The sequence below is a fragment of the Bombina bombina genome, chromosome 1 (assembly GCF_027579735.1).
Source record: "Bombina bombina isolate aBomBom1 chromosome 1, aBomBom1.pri, whole genome shotgun sequence".
Taxonomy (NCBI): domain Eukaryota; kingdom Metazoa; phylum Chordata; class Amphibia; order Anura; family Bombinatoridae; genus Bombina; species Bombina bombina.
The window spans coordinates 1,483,663,666-1,483,685,947 of NC_069499.1; the positions used below are offsets into that span (position 1 = coordinate 1,483,663,666).

Below are 22,282 nucleotides of genomic sequence, written 5' to 3' on the forward strand. Positions count from 1 at the left end.
AAGCAACTTTCTAATTTACTCCTATTATCAATTTTTCTTCATTCTCTTGGTATCTTTATTTGAAAAAGCAGGAATGTAAGCTTACGAGACGGCCCATCTTTGGTTAAGCACCTGGGTAGCGCTTGCTGATTGTTGGCTAAATGTAACCACCAATCAGCAAGTGCTACCCATGGTGTGGAAACAAAAGTGGTCTGGCTCCTAAGCTTACATTCCTGCTTATTCAAATAAAGATACCAGGACAACAAAGAAAAAATTATAATATGAGTAAATTAGAAAGTTGCTTACAATTGCATGCTTTATCTGAATCATGAAAAAAATTTGGGTTCAGTATCCCTTTAATATACTGAAGGGCAAGTTCAGTAATATACTGAATAACAATACATTATCATACAGTGAGCAAATTATAGTAATATATACTCAAAATCAGAGTGAAATACTATTATAGAAATAAGGGGAAATAATAAACATATATACAGGAATAATATACATACATACAGGAGAATTGTAAGCAATTATTTATTGTAGGTCAAACAGCATAAATAAATTCACATTTATTGGTGGTATATTATATACCACCAATATATTCCAATTTATTTATGCCCTGTGACCTTCACTAAATAATTGCTTACATTTCTCCTGTATGTATGTATATTATATGTGCCAGAATAGTAATATATATAAACTCAAAGAGAATGCCTCTTGGTGTGATGGGCTATACTATTATATAAATGATATTGGGACATTAGTTCCAGGGCTATAATGTGCTGGGGATAAGGGGGCTACACATATTTTATTTGGCTATGTTAATAATATACTGTGAATTAAAAGGTAAAAATATTCAGGTATACCAAAAAATAATTTACCGAAAATGAAGGTACAGTAAATATTCTAGTGTGCCAGCGAAATAATATTCTGAGTTTAGAGGACAACGCAAATAAATGTTTGTTTGCCCTGGAATCATGGGGTTGTAAATATTCATCTATTGGCATTGTTTTTTTGGGTAGGGACAATAATGTACTGCAAAGGAGGGTATAATAATAAACTTGTGAAAAGAGCAAAAATATTTTGCTTAAAAGGATAGAAAAGTCAAAAATAAAACTTGCATGGGAGCATTTCTTTGTGAAATATACGCATTTTTGTAATATACTTATTAGCAAAAATGCTTCTAGTAAAGTTATTACTGTCTTCCAGCAGCATACGCACATATTCTGGGAGTGCCCATGTACCAGTATTCATACACCACCCCTACAAGCAGTAGCTTGTATAACACAAATTATGTCTTCAGCAGCAATACACACAACAGCCAGCTCTGTGAGCAAGCATGGTGTTTAAATACAGGTAGACCTCATTTTACAGCGCTTCGCTAATACAGCGCTTTGTGGAGCTGAAGTTCAACCTCCAAGGATTTTGAAACAGTGCTGTAATCTTCTTGAGATTGCGAGAAAAGTGACTGGCACTATTTTGTTATGTGCAGTTCACTCTGTTTACAGCATTAGAGTGCTTTCTGTGTCTCAGTGTTATAGTCTGGCAAATTTTACTATAGTAATTGTCACTATTTTACAGGTATAGTATTTATTGAATACTAAATAAATACTGTGCTGTGCCAGTGTTAAACTAAACGTAGCATTATTGCACCCCTAATATATGTTAATTCAAACATGTTTTCAAGTTTTTAAACAGATTGGCAAGTGAAAAGAAAGCTAGAACCGCCTTGTTTCGATTTAATGCGGTTTTCACTTCACAGCGGGGCTCCGGTCCCTAACCCGCAGTATGAGCGCGGTATACCTATACTGGTTCACGGCCCTCACAGGATATACAAAGTATCTCCAGGGGTCAAGTCGAGCAGGAACGCATCGGAATGGAGTTCCTGCACTATTTTTGCAGGTGGAACTAAGTTCCCTCTGGACAAAGAACAAAAACACTGCTGGTGGGAGGAGCTGGAGCACAGTCTGGTTAGAGGGATAGTGAGATTCTCTAGTAATGGGCAGTAACATTTCTTACAATACACTAAATGCAAACCCGTCAGCGGTCCTGCTATGTGATCAGCCCACAATGTGTGTAACACATGGTGCTGTGTGGCTTGCTCTGGGGTTATTTAGCTCCCCTTAGCAGAAATAGGACTATTGCACCGTAAGTGGGTGAGACTCTATTACAGAGGAGGATTCTCTGGCCCAAAGGCAACCATTCAACCGTTCATATATAAAACAATATTAATTGTGAGGGTGGTGGAAGTCTTGGTGAGTTCCCACACATTTTTGTAGCACTTGACCCCTGAGTATCTCCCAGAAATAGTGTAGGAGACGTGCCAATGAAGATTGTGGTTTTCTGCAAGAAACTACACTGATAAGATCATATACAGAGTGTCCACAGCACCTTTTCTTTAAATAACTCCTTTATCGGAACAGATTAAAGTACATGCAACATTTCGAGTCCGAAACATTGTATGTATATTAATCTGTTCCAATAAAGGATTTATTTAACAAAATGTGCGGCAGACACTCTGTATATGGCCTCACAGGATATGTGCATATGCTGCTCGAAACTTGTAATAACCTTTACTTAAAGCATTTTTGCTAATGGAAGTATATTGCAAAAATGTTTGTATTTCAAATAGAAATGCACCCATGTACAATTCATAAAAACTTCCTATCCATTTAAATGGTTATTAAAGGGCAGTATTAAAGGGCAGTAATATGTGGATGGAGCAAAATAGATTTAACAAAATGACAATTATATACTGGGGGGGGGGGGGATATATACTGGTAAATGAAGGGCAATTATATGAACTTCAAAATAATATACCTGTTAATATATAGATTAACAATTTATGCAAATAATCATGTGATAATAGAATAACATAGATGAAACATAAGTGTTATAGTATACTGGAAAAAAGCTTCCCAAATGTATATGTTAGAAGAGAGCTATTGTACCCTGGATATCAAAAACAATAACATGCTGGACCCATACTATACTAGTAATGAGACCAAAATATACTTGTGACAATGGACTTTAAGGGATACTAAACCCACATTTTTTCTTTCATGATTCAGATAGAGCATGTAATTTTAAGCAACTTTCAAATTCACTCCGATTATCAATTTTTCTTCGCTCTCTTTGTATCTTCATTTGAAAATCAGGAATCTAAGCTTAGGAGCCGGCCCATATTTGGTTCAGCACCTGGGTAGTGCTTGCTGATTTGAGTGCTCCCCAGGGTAATACAGTAATTTACACTGTGTAGGGGGCAATGGATATATTAAGTTACAAGAGGATATATCAACATTGCACTCTGCAGAATGGTTGGCAGTTATGACAATGTGAGCCAGTTTTCTTTAAAATGGACCAGAAGTTTAACTGAGATTAAGGGGAAGGGATATAATGAAAAAGGCATTAACATAAAATAAAATGCTGAAGACCAAAGATGGTGAACAGATATTACCAGTATTGCACTGATGGTCTGTGATATGTTGAGTGTATCTAGTCTGTGGAGAGTAGATAGTGAACATAAAGAGAAGAAAGAAGGGATATCTCTGTTATGACTGGGGAACGGAGGGGGGGGGGGTCAGTTTGAATTAATAGGAAGTCAGGCTATTAGCTGTGCTGTTACAAAATTTGAGGTAATAGCTGTGTCACAACTGGACAGCAGGGGGCAATAGCTATACTGTGATTTATATGCAGGATACATATATTATTGTTATGCACTGTTACACACTGATTGGGAACTATGAGCAACATCTGCATTGACACTACAGAGCAGGAGTAATTAGTGCTCATATCAGTGAAAAGCAGGAGCAATATCTCTCATAAGCAGCCATGAAACAGGGTGCAGAACATATACTATTACTGACAATTGTTGCACTGCTGGTGGGATGTGTGTGTGTTTGTACAGTAGCTACACTGCATCTGTAATATAGAGTGACTGCCACTGTAATGTAGGGAAGGGTTTTTATGTAGGGAATGGTTAGTTTTACTGGCATAGAGCAACTCTTGTCCAGCTGCTGGCAGTGGTGGTTCTTGAACTTAATATTTGGGAGAGAACTAATTGGGGACTAACAAAGGTGGTAAAAAAGTTGAAGTAAACAGGACACATAATATATGGAGCACTTCACAGCTTCACCCCCATAGAACTGCTGGGATGTTGAGGATGTGTGGGGCAGTAGTTGCACTGGTGCTGTTATGTTAGAGGTGTAACTGTACTTCATCTGGGAGATAGGGGGCAGTAGTTGTACTGGTGCTGGGATGTAAGAGGTGTAGCTGTACTTCATCTGGGAGATAGGGGACAGTAGTTATACTGGTGCTGGGATGTAAGAGTTGTAACTGTACTTCATCTGGGAGATAGGGGGCAGTAGTTATACTGGTGCTGGGATGTAAGAGTTGTAACTGTACTTCATCTGGGAGATAGGGGGCAGTAGTTGTACTGGTGCTGGGATGTAAGAGGTGTAGCTGTACTTCATCTTGGAGATAGGGGACAGTAGTGGCACTGGTGCTGGGATGTAAGAGGTGTAGCTGTACTTCATCTGGGAGATAGAGGGCAGTAGTTGTACGGATGCTGGGATGTAAGAGGTGTAGTTGTACTTCATCTGGGAGATAGGGGGCAGTAGTTATACTGGTGCTGTTATGTAAGAGGTGTAGCTGTACTTCATCTGGGAGATAGGGGGCAATAGTTGTACTGGTGCTGGGATGTAACAGGTGTAGCTGTACTTCATCTGGGAGATAGGGGGCAGTAGTTGTACTGATGCTGGGATGTAAGAGGTGTAGTTGTACTTCATCTGGGAGATAGGGGCAGTAGTTATACTGGTGCTGTTATGTAAGAGGTGTAGCTGTATTTCATCTGGGAGATAGGGGGCAATAGTTGTACTGGTGCTGGGATGTAAGAGGTGTAGCTGTACTTCATCTGGGAGATAGGGGGCAGTAGTTGTACTGATGCTGGGATGTAAGAGGTGTAACTGTACTTCATCTGGGAGATAGGGGGCAGTAGTTGTACTGGTGCTGGGATGTAAGAGGTGTAGCTGTACTTCATCTGGGAGATAGGGGGCAGTAGTTATACTGGTGCTGGGATGTAAGAGGTGTAGCTGTACTTCATCTGGGAGATAGGGGGCAGTAGTGGCACTGGTGCTGGGATGTAAGAGGTGTAGTTGTACTTCATCTGGGAGATAGGGGGCAGTAGTGGCACTGGTGCTGGGATGTAAGAGGTGTAGCTGTACTTCATCTGGGAGATAGGGGGCAGTAGTTGTACTGGTGCTGGGATGTAAGAGGTGTAGCTGTACTTCATCTGGGAGATAGGGGGCAGTAGTTATACTGGTGCTGGGATGTAAGAGGTGTAGCTGTACTTCATCTGGGAGATAGGGGGCAGTAGTGGCACTGGTGCTGGGATGTAAGAGGTGTAGTTGTACTTCATCTGGAAGATAGGGGGCAGTAGTGGCACTAGTGCTGGGATGTAAGAGGTGTAGCTGTACTTCATCTGGGAGATAGGGGGCAGTAGTGGCACTGATGCTGGGGTGTAAGAGGTGTAGCTGTACTTCATATTGGAGATAGGGGACAGTAGTGGCACTGGTGCTGGGATGTAAGAGGTGTAGCTGTACTTCATCTGGGAGATAGGGGGCAGTAGTGGCACTGATGCTGGGATGTAAGAGGTGTAACTGTACTTCATCTGGGAGATAGGGGGCAGTAGTTGTACTGGTGCTGGGATGTAAGAGGTGTAGCTGTACTTCATCTGGGAGATGGGGGCAGTAGTTATACTGGTGTTGGGATGTAAGAGGTGTAACTGTACTTCATCTGGGAGATAGGGGGCAGTAGTTGTACTGGTGCTGGGATGTAAGAGGTGTAGCTGTACTTCATCTTGGAGATAGGGGACAATAGTGGCACTGGTGCTGGGATGTAAGAGGTGTAGCTGTACTTCATCTGGGAGATAGGGGGCAGTAGTTATACTGGTGCTGGGATGTAAGCGATGTAGCTGTACTTCATTTGGGAGATAGGGGGCAGTAGTTGTACTGGTGCTGGGACGTAAGAGGTGTAGCCTTACTTCATCTGGGAGATAGGGGGCAGTAGTTGTAATGGTGCTGGGATGTAAGAGGTGTAGCTGTACTTCATCTGGGAGATAGGGGGCAGTAGTTGTAATGGTGCTGGGATGTAAGAGGTGTAGCTGTACTTCATCTGGGAGATAGGGGCAGTAGTTATACTGGTGCTGTTATGTAAGAGGTGTAGCTGTACTTCATCTAGAAGATAGGGGGCAGTAGTTGTACTGATGCTGGGATGTAAGAGGTGTAGCTGTACTTCATCTGGGAGATAGGGGGCAGTAGTTGTACTGGTGCTGGGATGTAAGAGGTGTAGCTGTACTTCATCTGGGAGATAGGGGGCAGTAGTTGTACTGATGCTGGGATGTAAGCGGTGTAACTACTTCATCTGGGAGATAAGGGGCAGTAGTTGTACTGGTGCTGGGATGTGAGCGGTGTAGCTGTACTTCATCTGGGAGATAGGGGGCAGTAGTTGTACTGGTGCTGGGATGTAAGAGGTGTAGCTGTACTTCATCTGGGAGATAGGGGGCAGTAGTTATACTGGTGCTGGGATGTAAGAGGTGTAGCTGTACTTCATCTGGGAGATAGGGGGCAGTAGTTATACTGGTGCTGGGATGTAAGAGGTGTAACTGTACTTCATCTGGGAGATAGGGGGCAGTAGTTGTACTGGTGCTGGGATGTAAGAGGTGTAGCTGTACTTCATCTGGGAGATAGGGGGCAGTAGTTGTACTGGTACTGGGGTGTAAGAGATGTAGCTGTACTTCATCTGGGAGATAGGGGGCAGTAGTTGTACTGGTGCTGGGATGTAAGAGGTGTAGCTGTATTTTATTTGGGAGATAGGTGGCAGTAGTTGTACTGGTGCTGGGATGTAAGAAGTGTAGCTGTACTTCATCTGGGAGATAGGGGCAGTAGTTATACTGGTGCTGGGATGTAAGAGGTGTAGCTGTACTTCATCTAGAAGATAGGGGGCAGTAGTTGTACTGATGCTGGGATGTAAGAGGTGTATCTGTACTTCATCTGGGAGATAGGGGGCAGTAGTTGTACTGGTGCTGGGATGTAAGAGGTGTAGCTGTACTTCATCTGGGAGATAGGGGGCAGTAGTTGTACTGATGCTGGGATGTAAGCGGTGTAACTACTTCATCTGGGAGATAGGGGGCAGTAGTTATACTGGTGCTGGGATGTGAGCGGTGTAGCTGTACTTCATCTGGGAGATAGGGGGCAGTAGTTGTACTGGTGCTGGGATGTAAGAGGTGTAGCTGTACTTCATCTGGGAGATAGGGGACAGTAGTTATACTGGTGCTGGGATGTAAGAGGTGTAGCTGTACTTCATCTGGGAGATAGGGGGCAGTAGTTATACTGGTGCTGGGATGTAAGAGGTGTAGCTGTACTTCATCTTGGAGATAGGGGGCAGTAGTTGTACTGGTGCTGGGATGTAAGAGGTGTAGCTGTACTTCATCTGGGAGATAGGGGGCAGTAGTTGTACTGGTACTGGGGTGTAAGAGATGTAGCTGTACTTCATCTGGGAGATAGGGGGCAGTAGTTGTACTGGTGCTGGGATGTAAGAGGTGTAGTTGTACTTCCTTCATCTGGAGATTGGGGGCAGTAGTGGCACTGGTGCTGGGATGTAAGAGGTGTAGCTGTACTTCATCTGGAGATAGGGGGCAGTAGTTGTAATGGTGCTGGGATGTAAGAGGTGTAGCTGTACTTCATCTGGGAGATAGGAGCAGTAGTTATACTGGTGCTGTTATGTAAGAGGTGTAGCTGTACTTCATCTAGAAGATAGGGGGCAGTAGTTGTACTGATGCTGGGATGTAAGAGGTGTAGCTGTACTTCATCTGGGAGATAGGGGGCAGTAGTTGTACTGGTGCTGGGATATAAGAGGTGTAGCTGTACTTCATCTGGGAGATAGGGGGCAGTAGTTGTACTGATGCTGGGATGTAAGTGGTGTAACTACTTCATCTGGGAGATAGGGGGCAGTAGTTGTACTGGTGCTGGGATGTGAGCGGTATAGCTGTACTTCATCTGGGAGATAGGGGGCAGTATTTGTACTGGTGCTGGGATGTAAGAGGTGTAGCTGTACTTCATCTGGGAGATAGGGGCAGTAGTTATACTGGTGCTGTTATGTAAGAGGTGTAGCTGTACTTCATCTAGAAGATAGGGGGCAGTAGTTGTACTGATGCTGGGATGTAAGAGGTGTAGCTGTACTTCATCTGGGAGATAGGGGGCAGTAGTTGTACTGGTGCTGGGATGTAAGAGGTGTAGCTGTACTTCATCTGGAAGATAGGGGGCAGTAGTTGTACTGATGCTGGGATGTAAGCGGTGTAACTACTTCATCTGGGAGATAAGGGGCAGTAGTTGTACTGGTGCTGGGATGTGAGCGGTGTAGCTGTACTTCATCTGGGAGATAGGGGGCAGTAGTTGTACTGGTGCTGGGATGTAAGAGGTGTAGCTGTACTTCATCTGGGAGATAGGGGACAGTAGTTATACTGGTGCTGGGATGTAAGAGGTGTAGCTGTACTTCATCTGGGAGATAGGGGGCAGTAGTTATACTGGTGCTGGGATGTAAGAGGTGTAACTGTACTTCATCTGGGAGATAGGGGGCAGTAGTGGTACTGGTGCTGGGATGTAAGAGGTGTAGTTGTACTTCATCTGGGAGATAGGGGGCAGTAGTTGTACTGGTACTGGGGTGTAAGAGATGTAGCTGTACTTCATCTGGGAGATAGGGGGCAGTAGTTGTACTGGTGCTGGGATGTAAGAGGTGTAGCTGTATTTTATTTGGGAGATAGGTGGCAGTAGTTGTACTGGTGCTGGGATGTAAGAAGTGTAGCTGTACTTCATCTGGGAGATAGGGGCAGTAGTTATACTGGTGCTGGGATGTAAGAGGTGTAGCTGTACTTCATCTAGAAGATAGGGGGCAGTAGTTGTACTGATGCTGGGATGTAAGAGGTGTATCTGTACTTCATCTGGGAGATAGGGGGCAGTAGTTGTACTGGTGCTGGGATGTAAGAGGTGTAGCTGTACTTCATCTGGGAGATAGGGGGCAGTAGTTGTACTGATGCTGGGATGTAAGCGGTGTAACTACTTCATCTGGGAGATAGGGGGCAGTAGTTATACTGGTGCTGGGATGTGAGCGGTGTAGCTGTACTTCATCTGGGAGATAGGGGGCAGTAGTTGTACTGGTGCTGGGATGTAAGAGGTGTAGCTGTACTTCATCTGGGAGATAGGGGACAGTAGTTATACTGGTGCTGGGATGTAAGAGGTGTAGCTGTACTTCATCTGGGAGATAGGGGGCAGTAGTTATACTGGTGCTGGGATGTAAGAGGTGTAACTGTACTTCATCTTGGAGATAGGGGGCAGTAGTTGTACTGGTGCTGGAATGTAAGAGGTGTAGCTGTACTTCATCTGGGAGATAGGGGGCAGTAGTTGTACTGGTACTGGGGTGTAAGAGATGTAGCTGTACTTCATCTGGGAGATAGGGGGCAGTAGTTGTACTGGTGCTGGGATGTAAGAGGTGTAGTTGTACTTCCTTCATCTGGAGATTGGGGGCAGTAGTGGCACTGGTGCTGGGATGTAAGAGGTGTAGCTGTACTTCATCTGGAGATAGGGGGCAGTAGTTGTAATGGTGCTGGGATGTAAGAGGTGTAGCTGTACTTCATCTGGGAGATAGGAGCAGTAGTTATACTGGTGCTGTTATGTAAGAGGTGTAGCTGTACTTCATCTAGAAGATAGGGGGCAGTAGTTGTACTGATGCTGGGATGTAAGAGGTGTAGCTGTACTTCATCTGGGAGATAGGGGGCAGTAGTTGTACTGGTGCTGGGATATAAGAGGTGTAGCTGTACTTCATCTGGGAGATAGGGGGCAGTAGTTGTACTGATGCTGGGATGTAAGTGGTGTAACTACTTCATCTGGGAGATAGGGGGCAGTAGTTGTACTGGTGCTGGGATGTGAGCGGTATAGCTGTACTTCATCTGGGAGATAGGGGGCAGTATTTGTACTGGTGCTGGGATGTAAGAGGTGTAGCTGTACTTCATCTGGGAGATAGGGGACAGTAGTTATACTGGTGCTGGGATGTAAGAGTTGTAGCTGTACTTCATCTGGGAGATAGGGGGCAGTAGTTATACTGGTGCTGGGATGTAAGAGGTGTAACTGTACTTCATCTGGGAGATAGGGGGCAGTAGTTGTACTGGTGCTGGGATGTAAGAGGTGTAGCTGTACTTCATCTGGGAGATAGGGGGCAGTAGTTGTACTGGTACTGGGGTGTAAGAGATGTAGCTGTACTTCATCTGGGAGATAGGGGGCAGTAGTTGTACTGGTGCTGGGATCTAAGAGGTGTAGCTGTATTTTATTTGGGAGATAGGTGGCAGTAGTTGTACTGGTGCTGGGATGTAAGAGGTGTAGCTGTACTTCATCTGGGAGATAGGGGGCAGTAGTTGTACTGGTGCTGGGATGTAAGAGGTATAGCTGTACTTCATCTGGTAGATAGGGGGCAGTAGTTGCACTAGTGCTGGGATGTAAGAGGTGTAACTGTACTTCATCTGGGAGATAGGGAGCAGTAGTTATTCTGGTGCTGGGATGTAAGAGGTGTAGTTGTACTTCATCTGGGAGATAGGGAGCAGTAGTTATACTGGTGCTGGGATGTAAGAGGTGTAGTTGTACTTCCTTCATCTGGAGATAGGGGGCAGTAGTGGCACTGGTGCTGGGATGTAAGAGGTGTAGCTGTACTTCATCTGGAGATAGGGGGCAGTAGTTATTCTGGTGCTGGGATGTAGGAGGTGTAGCTGTACTTCATCTGGGAGATAGGGGGCAGTAGTGGCACTGGTGCTGGGATGTAAGAGGTGTAACTGTACGTCATCTGGGAGATAGGGAGCAGTAGTGGCACTGGTGCTGGGATGTAAGAGGTGTAGCTGTACTTCATCTGGGAGATAGGGGGCAGTAGTGGCACTGGTGCTGGGATGTAAGAGGTGTAGCTATACTTCATCTGGGAGATAGGGGGCAGTAGTGGCACTGGTGCTAGGATGTAAGAGGTGTAGCTATACTTCATCTGGAGATAGGGGGCAGTAGTTGTACTGGTGCTGGGATGTAAGAGGTGTAGCTGTACTTCATCTGGGAGATAGGGGGCAGTAGTTGTACTGGTCCTGGGATGTAAGAGGTGTAGTTGTACTTCATCTGGAGATAGGGGGCAGTAGTGTCACTGGTGCTGGGATGTAAGAGGTGTAAATGTACTTCATCTGGGAGATAGGGGGCAGTAGTTGTACTGGTGCTGGGATGTAAGAGGTGTAGCTGTATTTCATCTGGGAGATAGGGGGCAGTAGTTGCACTGGTGCTGGGATGTAAGAGGTTTAGCTGTACTTCATCTGGGAGATAGGGGGCAGTAGTTGTACTGGTGCTGGGATGTAAGAGGTGTAGCTGTACTTCATCTGGGAGATAGGGGGTAGTAGTTGCACTGGTGCTGAGATGTAAGAGGTCTAGCTGTACTTCTTTTGGGAGATAGGGGGCAGTAGTTGCACTGGTGCTGGGATGTAAGAGGTGTAACTGTACTTCATCTGGGAGATAGGGGGCAGTAGTTGTACTGGTGCTGGGATGTAAGAGGTGTAGCTGTACTTCATCTGGGAGATAGGGGGCAGTAGTTGTACTGGTGCTGGGATGTAAGAGGTGTAGCTGTACTTCATCTGGGAGATAGGGGGCAGTAGTTGTACTGGTGCTGGGATGTAAGAGGTGTAGCTGTACTTCATCTGGGAGATAGGGGGCAGTAGTTGTACTGGTGCTGGGATGTAAGAGGTGTAGCTGTACTTCATCTGGGAGATGGGGGCAGTAGTTGTACTGGTGCTGGGATGTAAGAGGTATAGCTGTACTTCATCTGGGAGATGGGGGCAGTAATGTCACTGGTGCTGGGATGTAAGAGGTGTAGCTGTACTTCATCTGGGAGATAGGGGGCAGTAGTTGTACTGGTGCTTGGATGTAAGAGGTGTAGCTGTACTTCATCTGGGAGATAGGGGGCAGCAGTTGTACTGGTGCTGGGATGTAAGAGGTGTAGCTGTACTTCATCTGGGAGATAGGGGGCAGTAGTTGTATTGGTGCTGGGATGTAAGAGGTGTAGCTGTACTTCATCTGGGAGATAGGGGGCAGTAGTTGTACTGGTGCTGGGATGTAAGAGGTATAGCTGTACTTCATCTAGGAGATAGGGGCAGTAGTGTCACTGGTGCTGGGCTGTAAGAGGTATAGCTGTACTTCATCTGGGAGATAGGGGGCAGTAGTGTCACTGGTGCTGGGATGTAAGAGGTGTAGCTGTACTTCATCTGGGAGATAGGGGGCAGTAGTGGCACTAGTGCTTGGATGTAAGAGGTGTAGCTGTACTTCATCTGGGAGATAGGGGGCAGTAGTGGCACTGATGCTGGGGTGTAAGAGGTGTAGCTGTACTTCATATTGGAGATAGGGGACAGTAGTGGCACTGGTGCTGGGATGTAAGAGGTGTAGCTGTACTTCATCTGGGAGATAGGGGGCAGTAGTGGCACTGATGCTGGGATGTAAGAGGTGTAACTGTACTTCATCTGGGAGATAGGGGGCAGTAGTTGTACTGGTGCTGGGATGTAAGAGGTGTAGCTGTACTTCATCTGGGAGATGGGGGCAGTAGTTATACTGGTGTTGGGATGTAAGAGGTGTAACTGTACTTCATCTGGGAGATAGGGGGCAGTAGTTGTACTGGTGCTGGGATGTAAGAGGTGTAGCTGTACTTCATCTTGGAGATAGGGGACAATAGTGGCACTGGTGCTGGGATGTAAGAGGTGTAGCTGTACTTCATCTGGGAGATAGGGGGCAGTAGTTATACTGGTGCTGGGATGTAAGCGATGTAGCTGTACTTCATTTGGGAGATAGGGGGCAGTAGTTGTACTGGTGCTGGGACGTAAGAGGCGTAGCCTTACTTCATCTGGGAGATAGGGGGCAGTAGTTGTAATGGTGCTGGGATGTAAGAGGTGTAGCTGTACTTCATCTGGGAGATAGGGGGCAGTAGTTGTAATGGTGCTGGGATGTAAGAGGTGTAGCTGTACTTCATCTGGGAGATAGGGGCAGTAGTTATACTGGTGCTGTTATGTAAGAGGTGTAGCTGTACTTCATCTAGAAGATAGGGGGCAGTAGTTGTACTGATGCTGGGATGTAAGAGGTGTAGCTGTACTTCATCTGGGAGATAGGGGGCAGTAGTTGTACTGGTGCTGGGATGTAAGAGGTGTAGCTGTACTTCATCTGGAAGATAGGGGGCAGTAGTTGTACTGATGCTGGGATGTAAGCGGTGTAACTACTTCATCTGGGAGATAAGGGGCAGTAGTTGTACTGGTGCTGGGATGTGAGCGGTGTAGCTGTACTTCATCTGGGAGATAGGGGGCAGTAGTTGTACTGGTGCTGGGATGTAAGAGGTGTAGCTGTACTTCATCTGGGAGATAGGGGACAGTAGTTATACTGGTGCTGGGATGTAAGAGGTGTAGCTGTACTTCATCTGGGAGATAGGGGGCAGTAGTTATACTGGTGCTGGGATGTAAGAGGTGTATCTGTACTTCATCTGGGAGATAGGGGGCAGTAGTTGTACTGGTGCTGGGATGTAAGAGGTGTAGCTGTACTTCATCTGGGAGATAGGGGGCAGTAGTTGTACTGGTACTGGGGTGCAAGAGATGTAGCTGTACTTCATCTGGGAGATAGGGGGCAGTAGTTGTACTGGTGCTGGGATCTAAGAGGTGTAGCTGTATTTTATTTGGGAGATAGGTGGCAGTAGTTGTACTGGTGCTGGGATGTAAGAAGTGTAGCTGTACTTCATCTGGGAGATAGGGGCAGTAGTTATACTGGTGCTGGGATGTAAGAGGTGTAGCTGTACTTCATCTAGAAGATAGGGGGCAGTAGTTGTACTGATGCTGGGATGTAAGAGGTGTATCTGTACTTCATCTGGGAGATAGGGGGCAGTAGTTGTACTGGTGCTGGGATGTAAGAGGTGTAGCTGTACTTCATCTGGGAGATAGGGGGCAGTAGTTGTACTGATGCTGGGATGTAAGCGGTGTAACTACTTCATCTGGGAGATAGGGGGCAGTAGTTATACTGGTGCTGGGATGTGAGCGGTGTAGCTGTACTTCATCTGGGAGATAGGGGGCAGTAGTTGTACTGGTGCTGGGATGTAAGAGGTGTAGCTGTACTTCATCTGGGAGATAGGGGACAGTAGTTATACTGGTGCTGGGATGTAGGAGGTGTAGCTGTACTTCATCTGGGAGATAGGGGGCAGTAGTTATACTGGTGCTGGGATGTAAGAGGTGTAACTGTACTTCATCTTGGAGATAGGGGGCAGTAGTTGTACTGGTGCTGGGATGTAAGAGGTGTAGCTGTACTTCATCTGGGAGATAGGGGGCAGTAGTTGTACTGGTACTGGGGTGTAAGAGATGTAGCTGTACTTCATCTGGGAGATAGGGGGCAGTAGTTGTACTGGTGCTGGGATGTAAGAGGTGTAGTTGTACTTCCTTCATCTGGAGATTGGGGGCAGTAGTGGCACTGGTGCTGGGATGTAAGAGGTGTAGCTGTACTTCATCTGGAGATAGGGGGCAGTAGTTGTAATGGTGCTGGGATGTAAGAGGTGTAGCTGTACTTCATCTGGGAGATAGGAGCAGTAGTTATACTGGTGCTGTTATGTAAGAGGTGTAGCTGTACTTCATCTAGAAGATAGGGGGCAGTAGTTGTACTGATGCTGGGATGTAAGAGGTGTAGCTGTACTTCATCTGGGAGATAGGGGGCAGTAGTTGTACTGGTGCTGGGATATAAGAGGTGTAGCTGTACTTCATCTGGGAGATAGGGGGCAGTAGTTGTACTGATGCTGGGATGTAAGTGGTGTAACTACTTCATCTGGGAGATAGGGGGCAGTAGTTGTACTGGTGCTGGGATGTGAGCGGTATAGCTGTACTTCATCTGGGAGATAGGGGGCAGTATTTGTACTGGTGCTGGGATGTAAGAGGTGTAGCTGTACTTCATCTGGGAGATAGGGGACAGTAGTTATACTGGTGCTGGGATGTAAGAGTTGTAGCTGTACTTCATCTGGGAGATAGGGGGCAGTAGTTATACTGGTGCTGGGATGTAAGAGGTGTAACTGTACTTCATCTGGGAGATAGGGGGCAGTAGTTATACTGGTGCTGGGATGTAAGAGGTGTAACTGTACTTCATCTGGGAGATAGGGGGCAGTAGTTGTACTGGTGCTGGGATGTAAGAGGTGTAGCTGTACTTCATCTGGGAGATAGGGGGCAGTAGTTGTACTGGTGCTGGGACGTAAGAGGCGTAGCCTTACTTCATCTGGGAGATAGGGGGCAGTAGTTGTAATGGTGCTGGGATGTAAGAGGTGTAGCTGTACTTCATCTGGGAGATAGGGGCAGTAGTTATACTGGTGCTGTTATGTAAGAGGTGTAGCTGTACTTCATCTAGAAGATAGGGGGCAGTAGTTGTACTGATGCTGGGATGTAAGAGGTGTAGCTGTACTTCATCTGGGAGATAGGGGGCAGTAGTTGTACTGGTGCTGGGATGTAAGAGGTGTAGCTGTACTTCATCTGGAAGATAGGTGGCAGTAGTTGTACTGATGCTGGGATGTAAGCGGTGTAACTACTTCATCTGGGAGATAAGGGGCAGTAGTTGTACTGGTGCTGGGATGTGAGCGGTGTAGCTGTACTTCATCTGGGAGATAGGGGGCAGTAGTTGTACTGGTGCTGGGATGTAAGAGGTGTAGCTGTACTTCATCTGGGAGATAGGGGACAGTAGTTATACTGGTGCTGGGATGTAAGAGGTGTAGCTGTACTTCATCTGGGAGATAGGGGGCAGTAGTTATACTGGTGCTGGGATGTAAGAGGTGTAACTGTACTTCATCTGGGAGATAGGGGGCAGTAGTTGTACTGGTGCTGGGATGTAAGAGGTGTAGCTGTACTTCATCTGGGAGATAGGGGGCAGTAGTTGTACTGGTACTGGGGTGTAAGAGATGTAGCTGTACTTCATCTGGGAGATAGGGGGCAGTAGTTGTACTGGTGCTGGGATCTAAGAGGTGTAGCTGTATTTTATTTGGGAGATAGGTGGCAGTAGTTGTACTGGTGCTGGGATGTAAGAAGTGTAGCTGTACTTCATCTGGGAGATAGGGGCAGTAGTTATACTGGTGCTGGGATGTAAGAGGTGTAGCTGTACTTCATCTAGAAGATAGGGGGCAGTAGTTGTACTGATGCTGGGATGTAAGAGGTGTATCTGTACTTCATCTGGGAGATAGGGGGCAGTAGTTGTACTGGTGCTGGGATGTAAGAGGTGTAGCTGTACTTCATCTGGGAGATAGGGGGCAGTAGTTGTACTGATGCTGGGATGTAAGCGGTGTAACTACTTCATCTGGGAGATAGGGGGCAGTAGTTATACTGGTGCTGGGATGTGAGCGGTGTAGCTGTACTTCATCTGGGAGATAGGGGGCAGTAGTTGTACTGGTGCTGGGATGTAAGAGGTGTAGCTGTACTTCATCTGGGAGATAGGGGACAGTAGTTATACTGGTGCTGGGATGTAAGAGGTGTAGCTGTACTTCATCTGGGAGATAGGGGGCAGTAGTTATACTGGTGCTGGGATGTAAGAGGTGTAACTGTACTTCATCTTGGAGATAGGGGGCAGTAGTTGTACTGGTGCTGGGATGTAAGAGGTGTAGCTGTACTTCATCTGGGAGATAGGGGGCAGTAGTTGTACTGGTACTGGGGTGTAAGAGATGTAGCTGTACTTCATCTGGGAGATAGGGGGCAGTAGTTGTACTGGTGCTGGGATGTAAGAGGTGTAGTTGTACTTCCTTCATCTGGAGATTGGGGGCAGTAGTGGCACTGGTGCTGGGATGTAAGAGGTGTAGCTGTACTTCATCTGGAGATAGGGGGCAGTAGTTGTAATGGTGCTGGGATGTAAGAGGTGTAGCTGTACTTCATCTGGGAGATAGGAGCAGTAGTTATACTGGTGCTGTTATGTAAGAGGTGTAGCTGTACTTCATCTAGAAGATAGGGGGCAGTAGTTGTACTGATGCTGGGATGTAAGAGGTGTAGCTGTACTTCATCTGGGAGATAGGGGGCAGTAGTTGTACTGGTGCTGGGATATAAGAGGTGTAGCTGTACTTCATCTGGGAGATAGGGGGCAGTAGTTGTACTGATGCTGGGATGTAAGTGGTGTAACTACTTCATCTGGGAGATAGGGGGCAGTAGTTGTACTGGTGCTGGGATGTGAGCGGTATAGCTGTACTTCATCTGGGAGATAGGGGGCAGTATTTGTACTGGTGCTGGGATGTAAGAGGTGTAGCTGTACTTCATCTGGGAGATAGGGGACAGTAGTTATACTGGTGCTGGGATGTAAGAGTTGTAGCTGTACTTCATCTGGGAGATAGGGGGCAGTAGTTATACTGGTGCTGGGATGTAAGAGGTGTAACTGTACTTCATCTGGGAGATAGGGGGCAGTAGTTGTACTGGTGCTGGGATGTAAGAGGTGTAGCTGTACTTCATCTGGGAGATAGGGGGCAGTAGTTGTACTGGTACTGGGGTGTAAGAGATGTAGCTGTACTTCATCTGGGAGATAGGGGGCAGTAGTTGTACTGGTGCTGGGATCTAAGAGGTGTAGCTGTATTTTATTTGGGAGATAGGTGGCAGTAGTTGTACTGGTGCTGGGATGTAAGAGGTGTAGCTGTACTTCATCTGGGAGATAGGGGGCAGTAGTTGTACTGGTGCTGGGATGTAAGAGGTGTAGCTGTACTTCATCTGGTAGATAGGGGGCAGTAGTTGCACTAGTGCTGGGATGTAAGAGGTGTAACTGTACTTCATCTGGGAGATAGGGAGCAGTAGTTATTCTGGTGCTGGGATGTAAGAGGTGTAGTTGTACTTCATCTGGGAGATAGGGAGCAGTAGTTATACTGGTGCTGGGATGTAAGAGGTGTAGTTGTACTTCCTTCATCTGGAGATAGGGGGCAGTAGTGGCACTGGTGCTGGGATGTAAGAGGTGTAGCTGTACTTCATCTGGAGATAGGGGGCAGTAGTTATTCTGGTGCTGGGATGTAGGAGGTGTAGCTGTACTTCATCTGGGAGATAGGGGGCAGTAGTGGCACTGGTGTTGGGATGTAAGAGGTGTAACTGTACGTCATCTGGGAGATAGGGAGCAGTAGTGGCACTGGTGCTGGGATGTAAGAGGTGTAGCTGTACTTCATCTGGGAGATAGGGGGCAGTAGTGGCACTGGTGCTGGGATGTAAGAGGTGTAGCTATACTTCATCTGGGAGATAGGGGGCAGTAGTGGCACTGGTGCTAGGATGTAAGAGGTGTAGCTATACTTCATCTGGAGATAGGGGGCAGTAGTTGTACTGGTGCTGGGATGTAAGAGGTGTAGCTGTACTTCATCTGGGAGATAGGGGGCAGTAGTTGTACTGGTCCTGGGATGTAAGAGGTGTAGTTGTACTTCATCTGGAGATAGGGGGCAGTAGTGTCACTGGTGCTGGGATGTAAGAGGTGTAAATGTACTTCATCTGGGAGATAGGGGGCAGTAGTTGTACTGGTGCTGGGATGTAAGAGGTGTAGCTGTATTTCATCTGGGAGATAGGGGGCAGTAGTTGCACTGGTGCTGGGATGTAAGAGGTTTAGCTGTACTTCATCTGGGAGATAGGGGGCAGTAGTTGTACTGGTGCTGGGATGTAAGAGGTGTAGCTGTACTTCATCTGGGAGATAGGGGGTAGTAGTTGCACTGGTGCTGAGATGTAAGAGGTCTAGCTGTACTTCTTTTGGGAGATAGGGGGCAGTAGTTGCACTGGTGCTGGGATGTAAGAGGTGTAACTGTACTTCATCTGGGAGATAGGGGGCAGTAGTTGTACTGGTGCTGGGATGTAAGAGGTGTAGCTGTACTTCATCTGGGAGATAGGGGGCAGTAGTTGTACTGGTGCTGGGATGTAAGAGGTGTAGCTGTACTTCATCTGGGAGATAGGGGGCAGTAGTTGTACTGGTGCTGGGATGTAAGAGGTGTAGCTGTACTTCATCTGGGAGATAGGGGGCAGTAGTTGTACTGGTGCTGGGATGTAAGAGGTGTAGCTGTACTTCATCTGGGAGATGGGGGCAGTAGTTGTACTGGTGCTGGGATGTAAGAGGTATAGCTGTACTTCATCTGGGAGATGGGGGCAGTAATGTCACTGGTGCTGGGATGTAAGAGGTGTAGCTGTACTTCATCTGGGAGATAGGGGGCAGTAGTTGTACTGGTGCTTGGATGTAAGAGGTGTAGCTGTACTTCATCTGGGAGATAGGGGGCAGCAGTTGTACTGGTGCTGGGATGTAAGAGGTGTAGCTGTACTTCATCTGGGAGATAGGGGGCAGTAGTTGTATTGGTGCTGGGATGTAAGAGGTGTAGCTGTACTTCATCTGGGAGATAGGGGGCAGTAGTTGTACTGGTGCTGGGATGTAAGAGGTATAGCTGTACTTCATCTAGGAGATAGGGGCAGTAGTGTCACTGGTGCTGGGCTGTAAGAGGTATAGCTGTACTTCATCTGGGAGATAGGGGGCAGTAGTGTCACTGGTGCTGGGATGTAAGAGGTGTAGCTGTACTTCATCTGGGAGATAGGGGGCAGTAGTTGTACTGGTGCTGGGATGTAAGAGGTGTAGTTGTACTTCATCTGGGAGATAGGGGGCAGTAGTTGTACTGGTGCTGGGATGTAAGAGGTGTAGCTGTACTTCATCTGGGAGATAGGGGGCAGTAGTTGTACTGGTGCTGGGATTTAAGAGGTGTAGCTGTACTTCATCTGGAGATAGCGGGCAGTAGTTGTACTGGTGCTGGGATGTAAGAGGTGTAGCTGTACATCATCTGGAGATAGGGGGAAGTAGTGGTACTGGTGCTGGGATGTAAGAGGTGTAGTTGTACTTCCTTCATCTGGAGATAGGGGGCAGTAGTTGTACTGGTGCTGGGATGTAAGAGCTGTAGCTGTACTTCATCTGGGAGATAGGGGGCAGTAGTGTCACTGGTGCTGGGATGTAAGAGGTGTAGCTGTACTTTATCTGGGAGATAGGGGGCAGTAGTTGCACTGGTGCTGGGATGTAAGAGGTGTAGCTGTACTTCATCTGGGAGATAGGGGGCAGTAGTTATTCTGGTGCTGGGATATAAGAGGTGTAGCTGTACTTCATCTGGGAGATAGGGGGCAGTAGTTGTACTGGTGCTGGGATGTAAGAGGTGTAGCTGTACTTCATCTGGGAGATAGGGGGCAGTAGTTCTACAATTATTGGATGTAAGAGGTTTAGCTGTATTTCATCTGGATACAAACAGTCCTCAGAACCATATATATTCTTCTGTTTTAATAAATCATCACACAAGGGTAGAGCAACAAAAAAACAAGCAACATTTCGGGATATTATCACTTAATCATGCTCAAAAATGTTACTGCAAATATACAAGTAAGGAAACAGCACACCTTTAGTTGAGCAGTCCTCGGAGTGAGCTTACCATGCCCACAGCATTCAAAACAACAAGAAATCCTCCAGCTGCTGTATTAAAAAAGACTTTTATTTTTCACAATGCAGGGTCCAATAAAGCAAAGCGACGTTTCAGGCTAATACTCAGCACTTGCTCATGCTAAGCATGAGTAAGGGGCTGAGTATTAGCCCGTAACATCAGTTTTATTGGACCCTGCATTGTGAAAACTAAAAGTCTTTTTTAATACAGCAGCTTTAGGATTTCTTGTTCTTTTAAAAAATGGTACTGCCAAGGGGTGGCAGAATGATTTAACTGCCCTTTAGCTACAATACAGAGGGTAATAATTACAGCGCTGAGTTTATGTGGGGAGAGGGAGGCACTGGGCAATAGTTGCATTACTCATGGGGTGTACAATAGGTAGTGGTGCCTTATTTGGTGTTTAGGGGATAGTAGTTGCTGTACTGTACCTGGGTAGCAGGGTAGCCATATTGTAGTTGAGCAGAAAGGCCAGTAACTGTACTGTGGCTGGGAAACAGGGGTACAATAATGCTGAGTAACAGGACGTAGTCGTACTGCAGGTGGGCAGAAGGGGCAATAGCTGTACTCTAAATTACAGTTGAGCCAACTTTTATGACAAAAACAGAGGGGGTTATACAGTGTCTAGTAAATCTGTGGCAAAAGCTTATTGTTACTTGGAACCTGGGGGTAGTAAGTAGCTTTACTTTAGTTTGGACAGTTGGATAGTATTATATAGGTAGATAGTTAGAAATATATATATATATATTCACTGTATATACTGTATGTAGTTATATGTGTGTATATATATATATATATATATATATAAATATATATATATATACTGAATGTAGATAAATGTATGTATATGTGTGTATATATATATTTATATATATATATATATATATATATATACTGTATAAAGGGGAATTGCTGTAGTTGAACACAGTACTGGAAGCAAAAAGCATGAGACATTGTATATCTAATTTGCACTTCTGGGGGAAAGCAAGCGGGGATACTTTCCTAGATTTACTAATTTTCTATACAATCATTCTATATATATATTCTAACTACACTTTTTGCAGCACATGGAATGTGCCTTCCTTGCTATTTTGTTCACTTTAGGCTTTTGAACAAGAGTGGTCCATTTCCTGTGCTAAGAAACAATGACTGTAGTTGGGCAGCATATGATTTTGAAAGCTTCCATAAAAAATACATTCTTTAGAGAGTCAATGAGCCTATGATGGAACAAACAGTAAACAAAATCCAGCAAGCTCAATCATAGATAAAATGCCCTGTTCTACTTATGAATTCTAATTGGCTAGCTTGCACTATAATTCTACATGCATGAAAATGAAACATAAAAACTGGCTTTTTGTTGTTGTCAAAGTTTTGATTTAAGTATATGGTCATATCAGGGGCGCATCTACCATTAGTGCAGCAGGTGCAGTTGCACTAGGGTTGTTGTTGTTGGTGGTGGGGGGGGGGGGGGGGTGGCTTGCAGCCAGTCTATATATTGGTATGTGCATATGTGGTCATATTATGTGTTAAGATACTCATTATCATTATACTGTGCTGTATAGTCATCAATGTATTGATACATTAAGTCACAGTGAAGATTGTTCATTATTAGTGTAAAGAAAATATATTCAGAATATTCATCAGAGTATATATACTCATCATCCCAGAGACAGAACTTTTTTTCACTTTCTGCGATGATATTTTTTTAATGAAAAATCTTCTGCAGGTCATTTTTAAATAAAATAAAATTGTAAATTTGTCAGTTACACTAAAGAACCAGATCAATTGCAAT

General features: G+C 45.7%; 1 long non-coding RNA gene across 1 annotated transcript; it reads left to right on the forward strand.

Annotated features, from left to right (window-relative positions):
• Positions 1 to 221: 221 nt before the first annotated feature.
• On the forward strand, positions 222 to 21,839 carry LOC128653718 (uncharacterized). Its single transcript, XR_008401386.1, has 2 exons — positions 222 to 9,336; positions 10,155 to 21,839. It is a non-coding gene; the product is annotated as an uncharacterized LOC128653718 (long non-coding RNA).
• The last annotated feature ends 443 nt before the right edge of the window (positions 21,840 to 22,282 follow it).